The following is a 25,365-nucleotide window of genomic DNA, read 5'->3' on the forward strand; positions in this document are numbered from 1 at the left end:
GGCTGATGCTAACCCTTACCCTAACCCTAACACTATCCTAGTGCTGATGCTAACCCTAACCCTAACCCTGACACTATCCTAGGCCTGATGCTAACCCTAACCCTAACCCTAACACCATCCTTGGGCTGATGCTAACCCTAACCCTAACCCTCACACTATCCTAGGCCTGATGCTAACCCTATCCCTAACCCTAACACTCTCCTAGGGCTGAGGCTAACCCTAACCCTAACACTATCCTAGGGCTGATGCTAACCCTAACCCTAACCCTAACACTATCCTAGGCCTGATGCTAACCCTATCCCTAAGCATAACACTCTCCTAGGGCTGAGGCTAACCCTAACCCTAACACTATCCTAGGGCTGACGCTAACCCTAACCCTAACCCTAAAACTATCCTAGGGTTGATGCTAACCTTAACCCTAACACTATCCTAGGGCTGATGCTAACCCTAACCCTAACCCTAACACTATCCTAGGGCTGATGCTAACCCTAACCCTAACACTATCCTAGGGCTGATGCTAACCCTAACCCTAACCCTAACACTATCCTAGGGCTGATGCTAACCCTAACCCTAACACTATCCTACGGCTGATGCTAACCCTAACACTAACCCTAACGCTATCCTAGGGCTGATGCTAACCCTAACCCTAACACTATCCTAGGGCTGATGCTAACCCTAACCCTAACCCTAACATTATCCCAGGGCTGATGCTAACCCTAAAACTAACACTATCCTAGGGCTGATGCTAACCCTAACCCTAACCCTAACACTATCCTAGGGCTGATGCTAAACCTAACACTAACCCTAACACTATCCTAGAGCTGATGCTAACCCTAACCCTAACCCCAATACTATCCTAGGGCTGATGCTAACCCTAACGCTAACCCTAACACTATCCTAGGGCTGATGCTAACCCTAACACTAACACTATCCTAGGGCTGATGCTAACCCTCACCCTACGCCTAACACTATCCTAGGGCTGACGCTAACCCTAACCCTAACGCTAACACTATCCTAGGGCTGAGGCTAACCCTAACCCTAACACTATCCTACGGCTGATGCTAACCCTAACCCTAACCCTAACACTATCCTGAGGCTGATGGTAACCCTAACACTAACACTATCCTAAGCCTGGTGAGAACCCTAACTCTAACCCTAACAGTATCCTAGGGCTGATGCTAACCCTAACCCTAATAATATCCTAGGGCTGATGCTAACACTAACCCTAACCCTAACACTATCCTAGGGCTGATGCTAACCCTAACCCTAACCCTAACACTATCCTAGGGCTGATGCTAACCCTAACCCTAACCCTAACACTATCCTAGGGCTGATTCTAACCCTATCGCTAACCCTAACACTATCCTTGAACTTATGCTAACCCTAACCCTAACCCTAACACTATCCTAGGCCTGATGATAACCCTAACCCTATCCCTAACACTATCCTAGGGTTTATGTTAACCCTAACCCTAACACTATCCTAGGGCTGATGCTAACCCTAACCCTAACGCTAACACTATCCTAGGGCGGATGCTAACCCTAACCCTAACCCTAACACTATCCTAGGGCTGATGCTAACCATAACACTAACACTATCCTAGGGCTGATGCTAACCCTAACCCTAACCCTAACACTATCCTAGGGCTGATGCTAACCCTAACCCTAACTCTAACACTATCTTAGGGCTGAGGCTAACCCTAAACCTAACACTATCCTACGGCTGATGCTAACCCTTACCCTAACCCTAACACTATCCTAGGGCTGATGCTAACCCTAACCCTAACCCTGACACTATCCTAGGCCTGATGCTAACCCTAACCCTAACCCTAACACTATCCTAAGGCTGATGGTAACCCTAACACTATCACTATCCTAAGCCTGGTGCTAACCCTAACTCTAACCCTAACAGTATCCTAGGGCTGATGCTAACCCTAACCCTAATAATATCCTAGGGCTGATGCTAACACTAACCCTAACCCTAACACTATCCTAGGGCTTATGCTAACCCTAACCCTAACCCAAACACTATCCTAGGGCTGATGCTAACCCTAACCCTAACACTATCCTAGGCCTGATGATAACCCTAACCCTAACCCTAACACTTACCTAGGGCTGATGCTAACCCTAACCCTAACACTATCCTAGGCCTGATGCTAACCCTAACCCTAACCCTAACACTATCCTAAGGCTGATGGTAACCCTAACACTATCACTATCCTAAGCCTGGTGCTAACCCTAACTCTATCCCTAACAGTATCCTAGGGCTGATGCTAACACTAACCCTAACCCTAACACTATCCTAGGGCTTATGCTAACCCTAACACTAACCCTAACACTATCCTAGGGCTGATGCTAACCCTAACCCTAACACTATCCTAGGCCTGATGATAACCCTAACCCTAACCCTAACACTATCCTAGGGCTGATGCTAACCCTAACCCTAACACTATCCTAGGCCTGATGCTAACCCTAACCCTAACCCTAACACTATCCTAGGGCTGATGCTAACCCTAACCCTAACACTATCCTAGGGCTGATGCTAACCCTAACCCTAACCCTAACACTATCCTAGGGTTGATGCTAACCCTAACCCTAACACTATCATAGGCCTGAAGATAACCCTAACCCTAACCCTAACACTATCCTAGGGCTGATGCTAACCCTAACCCTAACACTATCCTAGGCCTGATGCTAACCCTAACCCTAACCCTAACACTATCCTAGTGTTTATGTTAACCCTAACCCTAACACTATCCTAGGGCTGATGCTAACCATAACCCTAACCCTAACACTATCCTAGGGCTGATTCTAACCCTATCGCTAACCCTAAAACTATCCTTGAACTTATGCTAACCCTAACCCTAACCCTAACACTATCCTAGGCCTGATGATAACCCTAACCCTATCCCTAACACTATCCTAGGGTTTATGTTAACCCTAACCCTAACACTATCCTAGGGCTGATGCTAACCCTAACCCTAACCCTAACACTATCCTAGGGCGGATGCTAACCCTAACCCTAACCCTAACACTATCCTAGGGCTGATGCTAACCATAACACTAACACTATCCTAGGGCTGATGCTAACCCTAACCCTAACCCTAACACTATCCTAGGCCTGATGATAACCCTAACCCTATCCCTAACACTATCCTAGGGTTTATGTTAACCCTAACCCTAACACTGTCCTAGGGCTGATGCTAACCCTAACCCTAACCCTAACACTATCCTAGGGCGGATGCTAACCCTAACCCTAACCCTAACACTATCCTAGGGCTGATGCTAACCATAACACTAACACTATCCTAGGGCTGATGCTAACCCTAACCCTAACCCTAACACTATCCTAGGGCTGATGCTAACCCTAACCCTAACTCTAACACTATCTTAGGGCTGAGGCTAACCCTAAACCTAACACTATACTACCTCTGATGCTAACCCTTACCCTAACCCTAACACTATCCTAGGGCTGATGCTAACCCTAACCCTAACCCTGACACTATCCTAGGCCTGATGCTAACCCTAACCTTATCCCTAACACCATCCAAGGCTGAGGCTAACCCTAACCCTAACACTATCCTACGGCTGATGCTAACCCTAACCCTAACCCTAACACTATCCTAAGGCTGATGGTAACCCTAACACTATCACTATCCTAAGCCTGGTGCTAACCCTAACTCTAACCCTAACAGTATCCTATGGCTGATGCTAACCCTAACCCTAATAATATCCTAGGGCTGATGCTAACACTAACCCTAACCCTAACACTATCCTAGGGCTTATGCTAACCCTAACCCTAACCCTAACACTATCCTAGGGCTGATGCTAACCCTAACCCTAACACAATCCTAGGCCTGATGATAACCCTAACCCTAACCCTAACACTATCCTAGGGCTGATGCTAACCCTAACCCTAACACTATCCTAGGCCTGATGCTAACCCTAACCCTAACCCTAACACTATCCTAGGGCTGATGCTAACCCTAACCCTAACACTATCCCAGGGCTGATGCTAACCCTAACCCTAACCCTAACACTATCCTAGGGTTGATGCTAACCCTAACCCTAACACTATCATAGGCCTGAAGATAACCCTAACCCTAACCCTAACACTATCCTAGGGCTGATGGTAACCCTAACCCTAACACTATCCTAGGCCTGATGCTAACCCTAACCCTAACCCTAACACTATCCTAGTGTTTATGTTAACCCTAACCCTAACACTATCCTAGGGCTGATGCTAACCCTAACCCTAACCCTAACACTATCCTAGGGCTGATTCTAACCCTATCGCTAACCCTAACAGTATCCTTGATCTTATGCTAACCCTAACCCTAAACCTAACACTATCCTAGGCCTGATGATAACCCTAACCCTATCCCTAACACTATCCTAGGGTTTATGTTAACCCTAACCCTAACACTATCCTAGGGCTGATGCTAACCCTAACCCTAACCCTAACTCTATCCTAGGGCGGATGCTAACCCTAACCCTAACCCTAACACTATCCTAGGGCTGATGCTAACCCTAACCCTAACCCTAACACTATCTTAGGGCTGATGCTAACCCTAACCCTAACTCTAACACTATCTTAGGGCTGAGGCTAACCCTAAACCTAACACTATCCTACGGCTGATGCTAACCCTTACCCTAACCCTAACACTATCCTAGGGCTGATGGTAACCCTAACCCTAACCCTGACACTATCCTAGGCTTGACGCTAACCCTAACCCTAACCCTAACACCATCCTAGGGCTGATGCTAACCCTAACCCTAACACTATCCTAGGGCTGATGCTAACCCTAACCCTAACACTATCCTAGGCCTGATGATAACCCTAACCCTAACACTAACACTATCCTAGGGCTGATGCTAACCCTAACCCTAACACTATCCTAGGGCTGATGCTAACCCTAACCCTAACCCTAACACTATCCTAGGGCTGATGCAAAACTTAACCCTAACCCTAACACTATCCTTGGGCTGATTCTAACCGTAACCCTAACACTATCCTAGGCCTGATGCTAACCCTAACCCTTACCCTAACACTATCCTAGGGCTGATGCTAAACCTAACCATAACCCTAACAATATCCTTGGGCTGATGCTAACACTAACCCTAACGCTAACACTATCCTAGGGTTGATGATAACCCTAACCCTAACACTATCCTAGGCCTGATGCTAACCCTAACCCTAACACTATCCTTGGGCTGATGCTAACCCTAACCCTAACCCTCACACTATCCTAGGCCTGATGCTAACCCTATCCCTAACCCTAACACTCTCCTAGGGCTGAGGCTAACCCTAACCCTAACACTATCCTAGGGCTGATGCTAACCCTAACCCTAACCCTAACATTATCCTAGGCCTGATGCTAACCCTATCCCTAACCATAACACTCTCCTAGGGCTGAGGCTAACCCTAACACTAACACTATCCTAGGGCTGACGCTAACCCTAACCCTAACCCTAAAACTATCCTAGGGTTGATGCTAACCTTAACCCTAACACTATCCTAGGGCTGATGCTAACCCTAACCCTAACCCTAACACTATCCTAGGGCTGATGCTAACCCTAACCCTAACACTATCCTAGGGCTGATGCTAACCCTAACCCTAACCCTAACACTATCCTAGGGCTGATGCTAACCCTAACCCTAACACTATCCTAGGGCTGATGCTAACCCTAACCCTAACACTATCTTAGGGCGATGCTAACCCTAACCCTAACCCTAACATTATCCCAGGGCTGATGCTAACCCTAAAACTAACACTATCCTAGGGCTGATGCTAACCCTAACCCTAACCCTAACACTATCCTAGGGCTGATGCTAAACCTAACACTAACCCTAACACTATCCTAGAGCTGATGCTAACCCTAACCCTAACCCCAATACTATCCTAGGGCTGATGCTAACCCTAACGGTAACCCTAACAGTATCCTAGGGCTGATGCTAACCCTAACACTAACACTATCCTAGGGCTGATGCTAACCCTCACCCTACGCCTAACACTATCCTAGGGCTGATGCTAACCCTAACCCTAACGCTAACACTATCCTAGGGCTGAGGCTAACCCTAACCCTAACACTATCCTACGGCTGATGCTAACCCTAACCCTAACCCTAACACTATCCTAAGGCTGATGGTAACCCTAACACTAACACTATCCTAAGCCTGGTGAGAACCCTAACTCTAACCCTAACAGTATCCTAGGGATGATGCTAACCCTAACCCTAATAATATCCTAGGGCTGATGCTAACACTAACCCTAACCCTAACACTATCCTAGGGCTGATGCTAACCCTAACCCTAACCCTAACACTATCCTAGGGCTGATGCTAACCCTAACCCTAACCCTAACACTATCCTAGGGCTGATTCTAACCCTATCGCTAACCCTAACACTATCCTTGAACTTATGCTAACCCTAACCCTAACCCTAACACTATCCTAGGCCTGATGATAACCCTAACCCTATCCCTAACACTATCCTAGGGTTTATGTTAACCCTAACCCTAACACTATCCTAGGGCTGATGCTAACCCTAACCCTAACGCTAACACTATCCTAGGGCGGATGCTAACCCTAACCCTAACCCTAACACTATCCTAGGGCTGATGCTAACCATAACACTAACACTATCCTAGGGCTGATGCTAACCCTAACCCTAACCCTAACACTATCCTAGGGCTGATGCTAACCCTAACCCTAACTCTAACACTATCTTAGGGCTGAGGCTAACCCTAAACCTAACACTATCCTACGGCTGATGCTAACCCTTACCCTAACCCTAACACTATCCTAGGGCTGATGCTAACCCTAACCCTAACCCTGACACTATCCTAGGCCTGATGCTAACCCTAACCCTAACCCTAACACCATCCAAGGCTGAGGCTAACCCTAACCCTAAGACTATCCTACGGCTGATGCTAACCCTAACCCTAACCCTAACACTATCCTAAGGCTGATGGTAACCCTAACACTATCACTATCCTAAGCCTGGTGCTAACCCTAACTCTAACCCTAACAGTATCCTAGGGCTGATGCTAACCCTAACCCTAATAATATCCTAGGGCTGATGCTAACACTAACCCTAACCCTAACACTATCCTAGGGCTTATGCTAACCCTAACCCTAACCCAAACACTATCCTAGGGCTGATGCTAACCCTAACCCTAACACTATCCTAGGCCTGATGATAACCCTAACCCTAACCCTAACACTATCCTAGGGCTGATGCTAACCCTAACCCTAACACTATCCTAGGCCTGATGCTAACCCTAACCCTAACCCTAACACTATCCTAAGGCTGATGCTAACCCTAACCCTAACACTATCCTAGGGCTGATGCTAACCCTAACCCTAACCCTAACACTATCCTAGGGTTGATGCTAACCCTTACCCTAACACTATCATAGGCCTGAAGATAACCCTAACCCTAACCCTAACACTATCCTAGGGCTGATGCTAACCCTAACCCTAACCCTAACACTATCCTAGTGTTTATGTTAACCCTAACCCTAACACTATCCTAGGGCTGATGCTAACCCTAACCCTAACCCTAACACTATCCTAGGGCTGATTCTAACCCTATCGCTAACCCTAACACTATCCTTGAACTTATGGTAACCCTAACCCTAACCCTAACACTATCCTAGGCCTGATGATAACCCTAACCCTATCCCTAACACTATCCTAGGGTTTATGTTAACCCTAACCCTAACACTATCCTAGGGCTGATTCTAACCCTAACCCTAACCCTAACACTATCCTAGGGCTGATGCTAACCCTAACCCTAACACTATCCTAGGCCTGATGATAACCCTAACCCTAACCCTAACACTATCCTAGGGCTGATGCTAACCCTAACCCTAACACTATCCTAGGCCTGATGCTAACCCTAACCCTAACCCTAACACTATCCTAGGGCTGATGCTAACCCTAACCCTAACACTATCCTAGGGCTGATGATAACCCTAACCCTAACCCTAACACTATCCTAGGGTTGATGCTAACCCTAACCCTAACACTATCATAGGCCTGAAGATAACCCTAACCCTAACCCTAACACTATCCTAGGGCTGATGCTAACCCTAACCCTAACACTATCCTAGGCCTGATGCTAACCCTAACCCTAACCCTAACACTATCCTAGTGTTTATGTTAACCCTAACCCTAACACTATCCTAGGGCTGATGCTAACCATAACCCTAACCCTAACACTATCCTAGGGCTGATTCTAACCCTATCGCTAACCCTAAAACTATCCTTGAACTTATGCTAACCCTAACCCTAACCCTAACACTATCCTAGGCCTGATGATAACCCTAACCCTATCCCTAACACTATCCTAGGGTTTATGTTAACCCTAACCCTAACACTATCCTAGGGCTGATGCTAACCCTAACCCTAACCCTAACACTATCCTAGGGCGGATGCTAACCCTAACCCTAACCCTAACACTATCCTAGGGCTGATGCTAACCATAACACTAACACTATCCTAGGGCTCATGCTAACCCTAACCCTAACCCTAACACTATCCTAGGCCTGATGATAACCCTAACCCTATCCCTAACACTATCCTAGGGTTTATGTTAACCCTAACCCTAACACTATCCTAGGGCTGATGCTAACCCTAACCCTAACCCTAACACTATCCTAGGGCGGATGCTAACCCTAACCCTAACCCTAACACTATCCTAGGGCTGATGCTAACCATAACACTAACACTATCCTAGGGCTGATGCTAACCCTAACCCTAACCCTAACACTATCCTAGGGCTCATGCTAACCCTAACCCTAACTCTAACACTATCTTAGGGCTGAGGCTAACCCTAAACCTAACACTATACTACCTCTGATGCTAACCCTTACCCTAACCCTAACACTATCCTAGGGCTGATGCTAACCCTAACCCTAACCCTAACACTATCCTAGGGCTGATGCTAACCATAACACTAACACTATCCTAGGGCTGATGCTAACCCTAACCCTAACCCTAACACTATCCTACGGCTGATGCTAACCCTAACCCTAACACTAACACTATCCTAAGGCTGATGGTAACCCTAACACTATCACTATCCTTAGCCTGGTGCTAACTCTAACTCTAACCCTAACAGTATCCTAGGGCTGATGCTAACCCTAACCCTAATAATATCCTAGGGCTGATGGTAACACTAACCCTAACCCTAACACTATCCTAGGGCTTATGCTAACCCTAACCCTAACCCTAACACTATCCTAGGGCTGATGCTAACCCTAACCCTAACACTATCCTAGGCCTGATGATAACCCTAACCCTAACCCTAACACTATCCTAGGGCTGATGCTAACCCTAACCCTAACACTATCCTAGGCCTGATGCTAACCCTAACCCTAACCCTAACACTATCCTAGGGCTGATGCTAACCCTAACCCTAACACTATCCTAGGGCTGATGCTAACCCTAACCCTAACCCTAACACTATCCTAGGGTTGATGCTAACCCTAACCCTAACACTATCATAGGCCTGAAGATAACCCTAACCCTAACCCTAACACTATCCTAGGGCTGATGGTAACCCTAACCCTAACACTATCCTAGGCCTGATGCTAACCCTAACCCTAACCCTAACACTATCCTAGTGTTTATGTTAACCCTAACCCTAACACTATCCTAGGGCTGATGCTAACCCTAACCCTAACCCTAACACTATCCTAGGGCTGATTCTAACCCTATCGCTAACCCTAACACTATCCTTGAACTTATGCTAACCCTAACCCTAACCCTAACACTATCCTAGGCCTGATGATAACCCTAACCCTATCCCTAACACTATCCTAGGGTTTATGTTAACCCTAACCCTAACACTATCCTAGGGCTGATGCTAACCCTAACCCTAACCCTAACACTATCCTAGGGCGGATGCTAACCCTAACCCTAACCCTAACACTATCCTAGGGCTGATGCTAACCCTAACCCTAACCCTAACACTATCTTAGGGCTGATGCTAACCCTAACCCTAACTCTAACACTATCTTAGGGCTGAGGCTAACCCTAAACCTAACACTATCCTACGGCTGATGCTAACCCTTACCCTAACCCTAACACTATCCTAGGCCTGATGGTAACCCTAACCCTAACCCTGACACTATCCTAGGCTTGACGCTAACCCTAACCCTAACCCTAACACCATCCTAGGGCTGATGCTAACCCTAACCCTAACACTATCCTAGGGCTGATGCTAACCCTAACCCTAACACTATCCTAGGCCTGATGATAACCCTAACCCTAACACTAACACTATCCTAGGGCTGATGCTAACCCTAACCCTAACACTATCCTAGGGCTGATGCTAACCCTAACCCTAACCCTAACACTATCCTAGGGCTGATGCAAAACTTAACCCTAACCCTAACACTATCCTTGGGCTGATTCTAACCGTAACCCTAACACTATCCTAGGCCTGATGCTAACCCTAACCCTTACCCTAACACTATCCTAGGGCTGATGCTAAACCTAACCATAACCCTAACAATATCCTTGGGCTGATGCTAACACTAACCCTAACGCTAACACTATCCTAGGGTTGATGATAACCCTAACCCTAACACTATCCTAGGCCTGATGCTAACCCTAACCCTAACACTATCCTTGGGCTGATGCTAACCCTAACCCTAACCCTCACATTATCCTAGGCCTGATGCTAACCCTATCCCTAACCCTAACACTCTCCTAGGGCTGAGGCTAACCCTAACCCTAACACTATCCTAGGGCTGATGCTAACCCTAACCCTAACCCTAACATTATCCTAGGCCTGATGCTAACCCTATCCCTAACCATAACAGTCTCCTAGGGCTGAGGCTAACCCTAACCCTAACACTATCCTAGGGCTGACGCTAACCCTAACCCTAACCCTAAAACTATCCTAGGGTTGATGCTAACCTTAACCCTAACACTATCCTAGGGCTGATGCTAACCCTAACCCTAACCCTAAAACTATCCTAGGGCTGATGCTAACCCTAACCCTAACACTATCCTAGGGCTGATGCTAACCCTAACTCTATCCCTAACACTATCCTAGGGCTGATGCTACCCCTAACCCTAACACTATCCTAGGGCTGATGCTAACCCTAACACTAACCCTAACGCTATCCTAGGGCTGATGCTAACCCTAACCCTAACAGTATCTTAGGGCTGATGCTAACCCTAACCCTTACCCTAACATTATCCCAGGGCTGATGCTAACCCTAAAACTAACACTATCCTAGGGCTGATGCTAACCCTAACCCTAACCCTAACACTATCCTAGGGCTGATGCTAAACCTAACACTAACCCTAACACTATCCTAGAGCTGATGCTAACCCTAACCCTAACCCCAATACTATCCTAGGGCTGATGCTAACCCTAACACTAACACTATCCTAGGGCTGATGCTAACCCTCACCCTACGCCTAACACTATCCTAGGGCTGATGCTAACCCTAACCCTAACGCTAACACTATCCTAGGGCTGAGGCTAACCCTAACCCTAACACTATCCTACGGCTGATGCTAACCCTAACCCTAACCCTAACACTATCCTAAGGCTCATGGTAACCCTAACACTAACACTATCCTAAGCCTGGTGAGAACCCTAACTCTAACCCTAACAGTATCCTAGGGCTGATGCTAACCCTAACCCTAATAATATCCTAGGGCTGATGCTAACACTAACCCTAACCCTAACACTATCCTAGGGCTGATGCTAACCCTAACCCTAACCCTAACACTATCCTAGGGCTGATGCTAACCCTAACCCTAACCCTAACACTATCCTAGGGCTGATTCTAACCCTATCGCTAACCCTAACACTATCCTTGAACTTATGCTAACCCTAACCCTAACCCTAACACTATCCTAGGCCTGATGATAACCCTAACCCTATCCCTAACACTATCCTAGGGTTTATGTTAACCCTAACCCTAACACTATCCTAGGGCTGATGCTAACCCTAACCCTAACGCTAACACTATCCTAGGGCGGATGCTAACCCTAACCCTAACCCTAACACTATCCTAGGGATGATGCTAACCATAACACTAACACTATCCTAGGGCTGATGCTAACCCTAACCCTAACCCTAACACTATCCTAGGGCTGATGCTAACCCTAACCCTAACTCTAACACTATCTTAGGGCTGAGGCTAACCCTAAACCTAACACTATCCTACGGCTGATGCTAACCCTTACCCTAACCCTAACACTATCCTAGGGCTGATCTTAACTCTAACCCTAACCCTGACACTATCCTAGGCCTGATGCTAACCCTAACCCTAACCCTAACACCATCCAAGGCTGAGGCTAACCCTAACCCTAACACTATCCTACGGCTGATGCTAACCCTAACCCTAACCCTAACACTATCCTAAGGCTGATGGTAACCCTAACACTATCACTATCCTAAGCCTGGTGCTAACCCTAACTCTAACCCTAACAGTATCCTAGGGCTGATGCTAACCCTAACCCTAATAATATCCTAGGGCTGATGCTAACACTAACCCTAACCCTAACACTATCCTAGGGCTTATGCTAACCCTAACCCTAACCCAAACACTATCCTAGGGCTGATGCTAACCCTAACCCTAACACTATCCTAGGCCTGATGATAACCCTAACCCTAACCCTAACACTATCCTAGGGCTGATGCTAACCCTAACCCTAACACTATCCTAGGCCTGATGCTAACCCTAACCCTAACCCTAACACTATCCTAGGGCTGATGCTAACCCTAACCCTAACACTATCCTAGGGCTGATGCTAACCCTAACCCTAACCCTAACACTATCCTAGGGTTGATGCTAACCCTAACCCTAACACTATCATAGGCCTGAAGATAACCCTAACCCTAACCCTAACACTATCCTAGGGCTGATGCTAACCCTAACCCTAACACTATCCTAGGCCTGATGCTAACCCTAACCCTAACCCTAACACTATCCTAGTGTTTATGTCAACCCTAACCCTAACACTATCCTAGGGCTGATGCTAACCCTAACCCTAACCCTAACACTATCCTAGGGCTGATTCTAACCCTATCGCTAACCCTAACACTATCCTTGAACTTATGGTAACCCTAACCCTAACCCTAACACTATCCTAGGCCTGATGATAACCCTAACCCTATCCCTAACACTATCCTAGGGTTTATGTTAACCCTAACCCTAACACTATCCTAGGGCTGATGCTAACCCTAACCCTAACCCTAACACTATCCTAGGGTGGATGCTAACCCTAACCCTAACCCTAACACTATCCTAGGGCTGATGCTAACCATAACACTAACACTATCCTAGGGCTGATGCTAACCCTAACCCTAACCCTAACACTATCCTAGGGCTGATGCTAACCCTAACCCTAACTCTAACACTATCTTAGGGCTGAGGCTAACCCTAAACCTAACACTATCCTACGGCTGATGCTAACCCTTACCCTAACCCTAACACTATCCTAGGGCTGATGCTAACCCTAACCCTAACCCTGACACTATCCTAGGCCTGATGCTAACCCTAACCCTAACCCTAACACCATCCTAGGGCTGATGCTAACCCTAACCCTAACACTATCCTAGGGCTGATGCTAACCCTAACCCTAACCCTAACACTATCCTAGGGCTGATGCTAACCCTAACCCTAACACTATCCTAGGCCTGATGATAACCCTAACCCTAACACTAACACTATCCTAGGGCTGATGCTAACCCTAACCCTAACACTATCCTAGGGCTGATGCTAACCCTAACCCTAACCCTAACACTATCCTAGGGCTGATGCAAAACTTAACCCTAACCCTAACACTATCCTTGGGCTGATTCTAACCGTAACCCTAACACTATCCTAGGCCTGATGCTAACCCTAACCCTTACCCTAACAGTATCCTAGGGCTGATGCTAAACCTAACAATAACCCTAACACTATCCTTGGGCTGATGCTAACCCTAAGCCTAACGCTAACACTATCCTAGCGCTGATGCTAACCCTAACCCTAACACTATCCTAGGCCTGATGCTAACCCTAACCCTAACACTATCCTTGGGCTGATGCTAACCCTAACCCTAACCCTCACACTATCCTAGGCTTGATGCTAACCCTATCCCTAACCCTAACACTCTCCTAGGGCTGAGGCTAACCGTAACCCTAACACTATCCTAGGGCTGATGCTAACCCTAACCCTAACCCTAACACTATCCTAGGCCTGATGCTAACCCTATCCCTAACCATAACACTCTCCTATTGCTGAGGCTAACCCTAACCCTAACACTATCCTAGGGCTGACGCTAACCCTAACCCTAACCCTAAAACTATCCTAGGGTTGATGCTAACCTTAACCCTAACACTATCCTAGGGCTGATGCTAACCCTAACCCTAACCCTAACACTATCCTAGGGCTAATGCAAACCCTAACCCTAACACTATCCTAGGGCTGATGCTAACCCTAACCCTAACCCTAACACTATCCTAGGGCTGATGCTAACCCTAACCCTAACACTATCCTAGGGCTGATGCTAACCCTAACACTAACCCTAACGCTATCCTAGGGCTGATGCTAACCCTAACCCTAACACTATCCTAGGGCTGATGCTAACCCTAACGCTAACCCTAACATTATCCCAGGGCTGATGCTAACCCTAACCCTAACACTATCCTTGGGCTGATGCTAACCCTAACCCTAACCCTAACACTATCCTAGGGCTGATGCTAAACCTAACACTAACCCTCACACTATCCTAGAGCTGATGCTAACCCTAACCCTAACCCCAATACTATCCTAGGGCTGATGCTAACCCTAACGCTAACCCTAACACTATCCTAGGGCTGATGCTAACCCTAACACTAACACTATCCTAGGGCTGATGCTAACCCTCACCCTACGCCTAACACTATCCTAGGGCTGATGCTAACCCTAACCCTAACGCTAACACTATCCTAGGGCTGAGGCTAACCCTAACCCTAACACTATCCTACGGCTGATGCTAACCCTAACCCTAACCCTAACACTATCCTAAGGCTGATGGTAACCCTAACACTAACACTATCCTAAGCCTGGTGAGAACCCTAACTCTAACCCTAACAGTATCCTAGGGCTGATGCTAACCCTAACCCTAATAATATCCTAGGGCTGATGCTAACACTAACCCTAACCCTAACACTATCCTAGGGCTGATGCTAACCCTAACCCTAACCCTAACACTATCCTAGGGCTGATGCTAACCCTAACCCTAACACTATCCTAGGCCTGATGATAACCCTAACCCTAACCCTAATACTATCCTAGGGCTGATGCTAACCCTAACCCTAACACTATCCTAGGGCTGATGCTAACCCTAACCCTAACCCTAACACTATCCCAGGGCTGAGGCTAACCCTAACCCTAACACTATCCTAGGGCTGATGCTAACCATAACCCTAACTCTAACACTATCCTAGGCCTGATGCTAACCCTAACACTAACACTAACACTATCCTAGGGCTGATGCTAACTCAAACCCTAACACTATCCTAGGGCTGATGCTAACCCTAACCCTAACCCTAACACTATCCTAGGGCTGATGCTAACCCTAACCCTAACCCTAACACTATCCTAGGGCTGATGCTAACTCTAACCCTAACACTATCCTAGGGCTGATGCTAACTCTAACCCTAACACTATCCTAGGGCTGATGCTAACCCTAACTCTAACACTATCCTAGGCCTGATGCTAACCCTAACCCTAAACCTTTCAATATCCTAGGGCTGATGCTAACCCTAACCCTAACCCTAACACTATCCTAGGGCTGATGCTAACCCTAACCCTAACCCTAACACTATCCTGGGGCTGATGCTAACCCTAAACCTAACACAACCCTAGGGCTGATGGTAACCCTAACCCTAACACTATCTTAGGGCTGATGCTAACCCTAACCCTAACCCTACCACTATCCTAGGGCTGATGATAACCCTAAACCTAACACTATCCTAGGGCTGATGGTGACCCTAACCCTAACCCTAACACTATCCTAGGGCTGATGCTACCCCTAACCCTAACGCTATCCTAGGGCTGATGCTAAACCTATCCCTAACACTAACACTATCCTAGGGCTGATGCTAACCCTAACCCTAACACTATCCTAGGGCTGATGCTAACCCTAACCCCAACCCTAACACTATCCTAGGGCGGCTGCTAACCCTAACCATAACCCTAACACTATCCTAGGGCTGATGCTAACCCTTACCCTAACCCTAACACTATCCTAGGGCTGATGCTAACCCTAACCCTAACACTAACACTATCCTAGGGCTGATGCTTACCCTAACCCTAACCCTAACAATATCCTAGGGCTGATGCTAACCATAACCCTAACCCTAACACTATCCTAGAGCTGATGTTAACCCTAACCCTAACACTATCCTAGGGCTGATGCTAACCCTAACCCTAACACTACAACACTCCTAGGGCTGAGGCTAATCCTAACCCTAACACTATCCTAGGGCTGATGCTAACCCTAACCCTAACCCTAACACTATCCTACGGCTAATGCTAACCCTAACCCTAACACTATCCTAGGGCTGATGCTAACCCTATCCCTAACACTAACACTATCCTAGGGCTGATGCTAACCCTAACCGTAACCCTAACACTATCCTAGGGCTGATGCTAACCCTAACCCTAACACTATCCTAGGCCTGATGATATCCCTATCCCTAACCCTAACACTATCCAAGGGCTGATGATGACCCTAACACTAACACTATCCTAGGGCTGATTCTAACCGCAACCCTAACCCTAACACTATCCTAGGGCTGATGCTAACCCTAACCCTATCACTATCCTAGGGCTGATGCTAACCCTAACCCTAACCCTAACACTCTCCTAGGGCTGAGGCTAACCCTAAGCCTAACACTATCCTAGGGCTGATGCTAACCCTAACCCTAACCCTAACACTATCCTAGGGCTGATGCTAACCCTAACCCTAACCCTAACACTATCCTAGGGCTGATGCTAACTCTAACCCTAACACTATCCTAGGGCTGAGGCTAACCGTAACCCTAACCCTAACACTATCCTAGGGCTGATGCTAACAATAACCCTAACACTATCCTAGGGCTGTTGCTAACCCTAACCCTAACCCTAATACTCTCCGAGGGCTGAGTCTAACCCTAACCCTAACACTATCTTAGGGCTGATGCTAACCCTAACCCTTACCCTAACACTATCCTAGAGCTGATGCTAAACCTAACCATAACCCTAACACTATCCTAGGGCTGAGGCTAACCCTAACCCTAACACTATCCTAGGGCTGATGCTAACCCTAACCCTAACCCTAACACTATCCTAGGGCTGATGCTAACCCTAACCCTAACCCTAACACTATCCTAGGGCTGATGCTAACTCTAACCCTAACACTATCCTAGGGCTGATGCTAACCCTAACTCTAACACTATCCTAGGCCTGATGCTAACCCTAACCCTAACCCTTTCACTATCCTAGGGCTGATGCTAACCCTAACCCTAACCCTAACACTATCCTAGGGCTGATGCTAACACTAACCCTAACCCTAACACTATCCTGGGGCTGATGCTAACCCTAAACCTAACACTATCCTAGGGCTGATGGTAACCCTAACCCTAACACTATCCTAGAGCTGATGCTAACCCTAACCCTAACCCTACAACACTCCTAGGGCTGAGGCTAACCCTAACCCTAACACTATCCTAGGGCTGATGCTAACCCTAACCCTAACCCTAACACTATCCTAGGGCTGATGCTAATCATAACCCTAACCCTAACCCTAACACTATCTTAGGGCTGATGCTAACCCTAACCCTAACTCTAACACTATCCTAGCGCTGAGGTTAACCCTAAACCTAACACTATCCTACGGCTGATAATAACCCTAACCCTACCCCTAACACTATCCTAAGGCTGATGCTAACCCTAACACTAACACTATCCTAGGCCTGGTGCTAACCCTAACCCTAACCCTAACACTATCCTAGAGCTGATGCTATCCCTAACCCTAACCCTAACACTATCCTAGGGTGGATGCTAACCCTAACCCTAACCCTAACACTATCCTAGGGCTGATGATAACCATAACACTAACACTATCCTAGGGCTGATGCTAACCCTAACCCTAACCCTAACACTATCCTAGGGCTGATGCTAACCCTAACCCTAACTCTAACACCATCTTAGGGCTGAGGCTAACCCTAAACCTAACACTATCCTACGGCTGATGCTAACCCTTACCCTAACCCTAACACTATCCTAGGGCTGATGCTAACCCTAACCCTAACCCTGACACTATCCTAGGCCTGATGCTAACCCTAACCCTAACCCTAACACCATCCTAGGGCTGATGCTAACCCTAACCCTAACACTATCCTAGGGCTGATGCTAACCCTAACCCTAACCCTAACACTATCCTAGGGCTGATGCTAACCCTAACCCTAACACTATCCTAGGCCTGATGATAACCCTAACCCTAACACTAACACTATCCTAGGGCTGATGCTAACCCTAACCCTAACACTATCCTAGGGCTGATGCTAACCCTAACCCTAACCCTAACACTATCCTAGGGCTGATGCAAAACTTAACCCTAACCCTAACACTATCCTTGGGCTGATTCTAACCGTAACCCTAACACTATCCTAGGCCTGATGCTAACCCTAACCCTTACCCTAACACTATCCTAGGGCTGATGCTAAACCTAACCATAACCCTAACACTATCCTTGGGCTGATGCTAACCCTAACCCTAACGCTAACACTATCCTAGGGCTGATTCTAACCCTAACCCTAACACTATCCTAGGCCTGATGCTAACCCTAACCCTAACACTATCCTAGGGCTGATGCTAACCCTAACCCTAACTCTAACACTATCTTAGGGCTGAGGCTAACCCTAAACCTAACACTATCCTACGGCTGATGCTAACCCTTACCCTAACCCTAACACTATCCTAGGGCTGATGCTAACCCTAACCCTAACCCTGACACTATCCTAGGCCTGATGCTAACCCTAACCCTAACCCTAACACCATCCTAGGGCTGATCCTAACCCTAACCCTAACACTATCCTAGGGCTGATGCTAACCCTAACCCTAACCCTAACACTATCCTAGGGCTGATGCTAACCCTAACCCTAACACTATCCTAGGCCTGATGATAACCCTAACCCTAACACTAACACTATCCTAGGGCTGATGCTAACCCTAACACTAACACTATCCTAGGGCTGATCCTAACCCTAACCCTAACCCTAACACTATCCTAGGGCTGATGCAAAACTTAACCCTAACCCTAACACTATCCTTGGGCTGATTCTAACCGTAACCCTAACACTATCCTAGGCCTGATGCTAACCCTAACCCTTACCCTAACAGTATCCTAGGGCTGATGCTAAACCTAACCATAACCCTAACACTATCCTTGGGCTGATGCTAACCCTAACCCTAACGCTAACACTATCCTAGCGCTGATGCTAACCCTAACCCTAACACTATCCTAGGCCTGATGCTAACCCTAACCCTAACACTATCCTTGGGCTGATGCTAACCCTAACCCTAACCCTCACACTATCCTAGGCCTGATGCTAACCCTATCCCTAACCCTAACACTCTCCTAGGGCTGAGGCTAACCGTAACCCTAACACTATCCTAGGCCTGGTGCTAACCCTAACCCTAACCCTAACACTATCCTAGGGCTGATGCTATCCCTAACCCTAACCCTAACACTATCCTAGGGTGGATGCTAACCCTAACCCTAACCCTAACACTATCCTAGGGCTGATGCTAACCATAACACTAACACTATCCTAGGGCTGATGCTAACCCTAACCCTAACCCTAACACTATCCTAGGGCTGATGCTAACCCTAACCCTAACTCTAACACCATCTTAGGGCTGAGGCTAACCCTAAACCTAACACTATCCTACGGCTGATGCTAACCCTTACCCTAACCCTAACACTATCCTAGGGCTGATGCTAACCCTAACCCTAACCCTGACACTATCCTAGGCCTGATGCTAACCCTAACCCTAACCCTAACACCATCCTAGGGCTGATGCTAACCCTAACCCTAACACTATCCTAGGGCTGATGCTAACCCTAACCCTAACCCTAACACTATCCTAGGGCTGATGCTAACCCTAACCCTAACACTATCCTAGGCCTGATGATAACCCTAACCCTAACACTAACACTATCCTAGGGCTGATGCTAACCCTAACCCTAACACTATCCTAGGGCTGATGCTAACCCTAACCCTAACCCTAACACTATCCTAGGGCTGATGCAAAACTTAACCCTAACCCTAACACTATCCTTGGGCTGATTCTAACCGTAACCCTAACACTATCCTAGGCCTGATGCTAACCCTAACCCTTACCCTAACACTATCCTAGGGCTGATGCTAAACCTAACCATAACCCTAACACTATCCTTGGGCTGATGCTAACCCTAACCCTAACGCTAACACTATCCTAGGGCTGATGCTAACCCTAACCCTAGCACTATCCTAGGCCTGATGCTAACCCTAACCCTAACACTATCCTAGGGCTGATGCTAACCCTAACCCTAACTCTAACACTATCTTAGGGCTGAGGCTAACCCTAAACCTAACACTATCCTACGGCTGATGCTAACCCTTACCCTAACCCTAACACTATCCTAGGGCTGATGCTAACCCTAACCCTAACCCTGACACTATCCTAGGCCTGATGCTAACCCTAACCCTAACCCTAACACCATCCTAGGGCTGATGCTAACCCTAACCCTAACACTATCCTAGGGCTGATGCTAACCCTAACCCTAACCCTAACACTATCCTAGGGCTGATGCTGACCCTAACCCTAACACTATCCTAGGCCTGATGATAACCCTAACCCTAACACTAACACTATCCTAGGGCTGATGCTAACCCTAACACTAACACTATCCTAGGGCTGATCCTAACCCTAACCCTAACCCTAACACTATCCTAGGGCTGATGCTATCCCTAACCCTAACCCTAACACTATCCTAGGGTGGATGCTAACCCTAACCCTAACCCTAACACTATCCTAGGGCTGATGCTAACCATAACACTAACACTATCCTAGGGCTGATGCTAACCCTAACCCTAACCCTAACACTATCCTAGGGCTGATGCTAACCCTAACCCTAACTCTAACACCATCTTAGGGCTGAGGCTAACCCTAAACCTAACACTATCCTACGGCTGATGCTAACCCTTACCCTAACCCTAACACTATCCTAGGGCTGATGCTAACCCTAACCCTAACCCTGACACTATCCTAGGCCTGATGCTAACCCTAACCCTAACCCTAACACCATCCTAGGGCTGATGCTAACCCTAACCCTAACACTATCCTAGGGCTGATGCTAACCCTAACCCTAACCCTAACACTATCCTAGGGCTGATGCTAACCCTAACCCTAACACTATCCTAGGCCTGATGATAACCCTAACCCTAACACTAACACTATCCTAGGGCTGATGCTAACCCTAACCCTAACACTATCCTAGGGCTGATGCTAACCCTAACCCTAACCCTAACACTATCCTAGGGCTGATGCAAAACTTAACCCTAACCCTAACACTATCCTTGGGCTGATTCTAACCGTAACCCTAACACTATCCTAGGCCTGATGCTAACCCTAACCCTTACCCTAACACTATCCTAGGGCTGATGCTAAACCTAACCATAACCCTAACACTATCCTTGGGCTGATGCTAACCCTAACCCTAACGCTAACACTATCCTAGGGCTGATGCTAACCCTAACCCTAGCACTATCCTAGGCCTGATGCTAACCCTAACCCTAACACTATCCTAGGGCTGATGCTAACCCTAACCCTAACTCTAACACTATCTTAGGGCTGAGGCTAACCCTAAACCTAACACTATCCTACGGCTGATGCTAACCCTTACCCTAACCCTAACACTATCCTAGGGCTGATGCTAACCCTAACCCTAACCCTGACACTATCCTAGGCCTGATGCTAACCCTAACCCTAACCCTAACACCATCCTAGGGCTGATCCTAACCCTAACCCTAACACTATCCTAGGGCTGATGCTAACCCTAACCCTAACCCTAACACTATCCTAGGGCTGATGCTAACCCTAACCCTAACACTATCCTAGGCCTGATGATAACCCTAACCCTAACACTAACACTATCCTAGGGCTGATGCTAACCCTAACACTAACACTATCCTAGGGCTGATCCTAACCCTAACCCTAACCCTAACACTATCCTAGGGCTGATGCAAAACTTAACCCTAACCCTAACACTATCCTTGGGCTGATTCTAACCGTAACCCTAACACTATCCTAGGCCTGATGCTAACCCTAACCCTTACCCTAACAGTATCCTAGGGCTGATGCTAAACCTAACCATAACCCTAACACTATCCTTGGGCTGATGCTAACCCTAACCCTAACGCTAACACTATCCTAGCGCTGATGCTAACCCTAACCCTAACACTATCCTAGGCCTGATGCTAACCCTAACCCTAACACTATCCTTGGGCTGATGCTAACCCTAACCCTAACCCTCACACTATCCTAGGCCTGATGCTAACCCTATCCCTAACCCTAACACTCTCCTAGGGCTGAGGCTAACCGTAACCCTAACACTATCCTAGGGCTGGTGCTAACCCTAACCCTAACCCTAACACTATCCTAGGCCTGATGCTAACCCTATCCCTAACCATAACACTCTCCTATTGCTGAGGCTAACCCTAACCCTAACACTATCCTAGGGCTGACGCTAACCCTAACCCTAACCCTAAAACTATCCTAGGGTTGATGCTAACCTTAACCCTAACACTATCCTAGGGCTGATGCTAACCCTAACCCTAATAATATCCTAGAGCTGATGCTAACCCTAACCCTAACCCCAATACTATCCTAGGGCTGATGCTAACCCTAACGGTAACCCTAACGCTATCCTAGGGCTGATGCTAACCCTAACACTAACACTATCCTAGGGCTGATGCTAACCCTCACCCTACGCCTAACACTATCCTAGGGCTGATGCTAACCCTAACCCTAACGCTAACACTATCCTAGGGCTGAGGCTAACCCTAACCCTAACACTATCCTACGGCTGATGCTAACCCTAACCCTAACCCTAACACTATCCTAAGGCTGATGGTAACCCTAACACTAACACTATCCTAAGCCTGGTGAGAACCCTAACTCTAACCCTAACAGTATCCTAGGGCTGATGCTAACCCTAACCCTAATAATATCCTAGGGCTGATGCTAACTCAAACCCTAACACTATCCTAGGGCTGATGCTAACCCTAACCCTAACCCTAACACTATCCTAGGGCTGATGCTAACCCTAACCCTAACCCTAACACTATCCTAGGGCTGATGCTAACTCTAACCCTAACACTATCCTAGGGCTGATGCTAACTCTAACCCTAACACTATCCTAGGGCTGATGCTAACCCTAACTCTAACACTATCCTAGGCCTGATGCTAACCCTAACCCTAAACCTTTCAATATCCTAGGGCTGATGCTAACCCTAACCCTAACCCTAACACTATCCTAGGGCTGATGCTAACCCTAACCCTAACCCTAACACTATCCTGGGGCTGATGCTAACCCTAAACCTAACACAACCCTAGGGCTGATGGTAACCCTAACCCTAACACTATCTTAGGGCTGATGCTAACCCTAACCCTAACCCTACCACTATCCTAGGGCTGATGATAACCCTAAACCTAACACTATCCTAGGGCTGATGGTGACCCTAACCCTAACCCTAACACTATCCTAGGGCTGATGCTACCCCTAACCCTAACGCTATCCTAGGGCTGATGCTAAACCTATCCCTAACACTAACACTATCCTAGGGCTGATGCTAACCCTAACCCTAACACTATCCTAGGGCTGATGCTAACCCTAACCCTAACCCTAACACTATCCTAGGGCGGCTGCTAACCCTAACCATAACCCTAACACTATCCTAGGGCTGATGCTAACCCTTACCCTAACCCTAACACTATCCTAGGGCTGATGCTAACCCTAACCCTAACACTAACACTATCCTAGGGCTGATGCTTACCCTAACCCTAACCCTAACAATATCCTAGGGCTGATGCTAACCATAACCCTAACCCTAACACTATCCTAGAGCTGATGTTAACCCTAACCCTAACACTATCCTAGGGCTGATGCTAACCCTAACCCTAACACTACAAAACTCCTAGGGCTGAGGCTAATCCTAACCCTAACACTATCCTAGGGCTGATGCTAACCCTAACCCTAACCCTAACACTATCCTACGGCTGATGCTAACCCTAACCCTAACACTATCCTAGGGCTGATGCTAACCCTATCCCTAACACTAACACTATCCTAGGGCTGATGCTAACCCTAACCGTAACCCTAACACTATCCTAGGGCTGATGCTAACCCTAACCCTAACACTATCCTAATCCTGATGATATCCCTATCCCTAACCCTAACACTATCCAAGGGCCGATGATGACCCTAACACTAACACTATCCTAGGGCTGATTCTAACCGCAACCCTAACCCTAACACTATCCTAGGGCTGATGCTAACCATAACACTAACACTATCCTAGGGCTGATGCTAACCCTAACCCTAACCCTAACACTATCCTAGGGCTGATGCTAACCCTAACCCTAACTCTAACACCATCTTAGGGCTGAGGCTAACCCTAAACCTAACACTATCCTACGGCTGATGCTAACCCTTACCCTAACCCTAACACTATCCTAGGGCTGATGCTAACCCTAACCCTAACCCTGACACTATCCTAGGCCTGATGCTAACCCTAACCCTAACCCTAACACCATCCTAGGGCTGATGCTAACCCTAACCCTAACACTATCCTAGGGCTGATGCTAACCCTAACCCTAACCCTAACACTATCCTAGGGCTGATGCTAACCCTAACCCTAACACTATCCTAGGCCTGATGATAACCCTAACCCTAACACTAACACTATCCTAGGGCTGATGCTAACCCTAACCCTAACACTATCCTAGGGCTGATGCTAACCCTAACCCTAACCCTAACACTATCCTAGGGCTGATGCAAAACTTAACCCTAACCCTAACACTATCCTTGGGCTGATTCTAACCGTAACCCTAACACTATCCTAGGCCTGATGCTAACCCTAACCCTTACCCTAACACTATCCTAGGGCTGATGCTAAACCTAACCATAACCCTAACACTATCCTTGGGCTGATGCTAACCCTAACCCTAACGCTAACACTATCCTAGGGCTGATGCTAACCCTAACCCTAGCACTATCCTAGGCCTGATGCTAACCCTAACCCTAACACTATCCTAGGGCTGATGCTAAC

The sequence above is a fragment of the Lemur catta genome, chromosome 6, assembly GCF_020740605.2.
Source record: "Lemur catta isolate mLemCat1 chromosome 6, mLemCat1.pri, whole genome shotgun sequence".
In the NCBI taxonomy this organism is placed as follows: Eukaryota; Metazoa; Chordata; class Mammalia; order Primates; family Lemuridae; genus Lemur; species Lemur catta.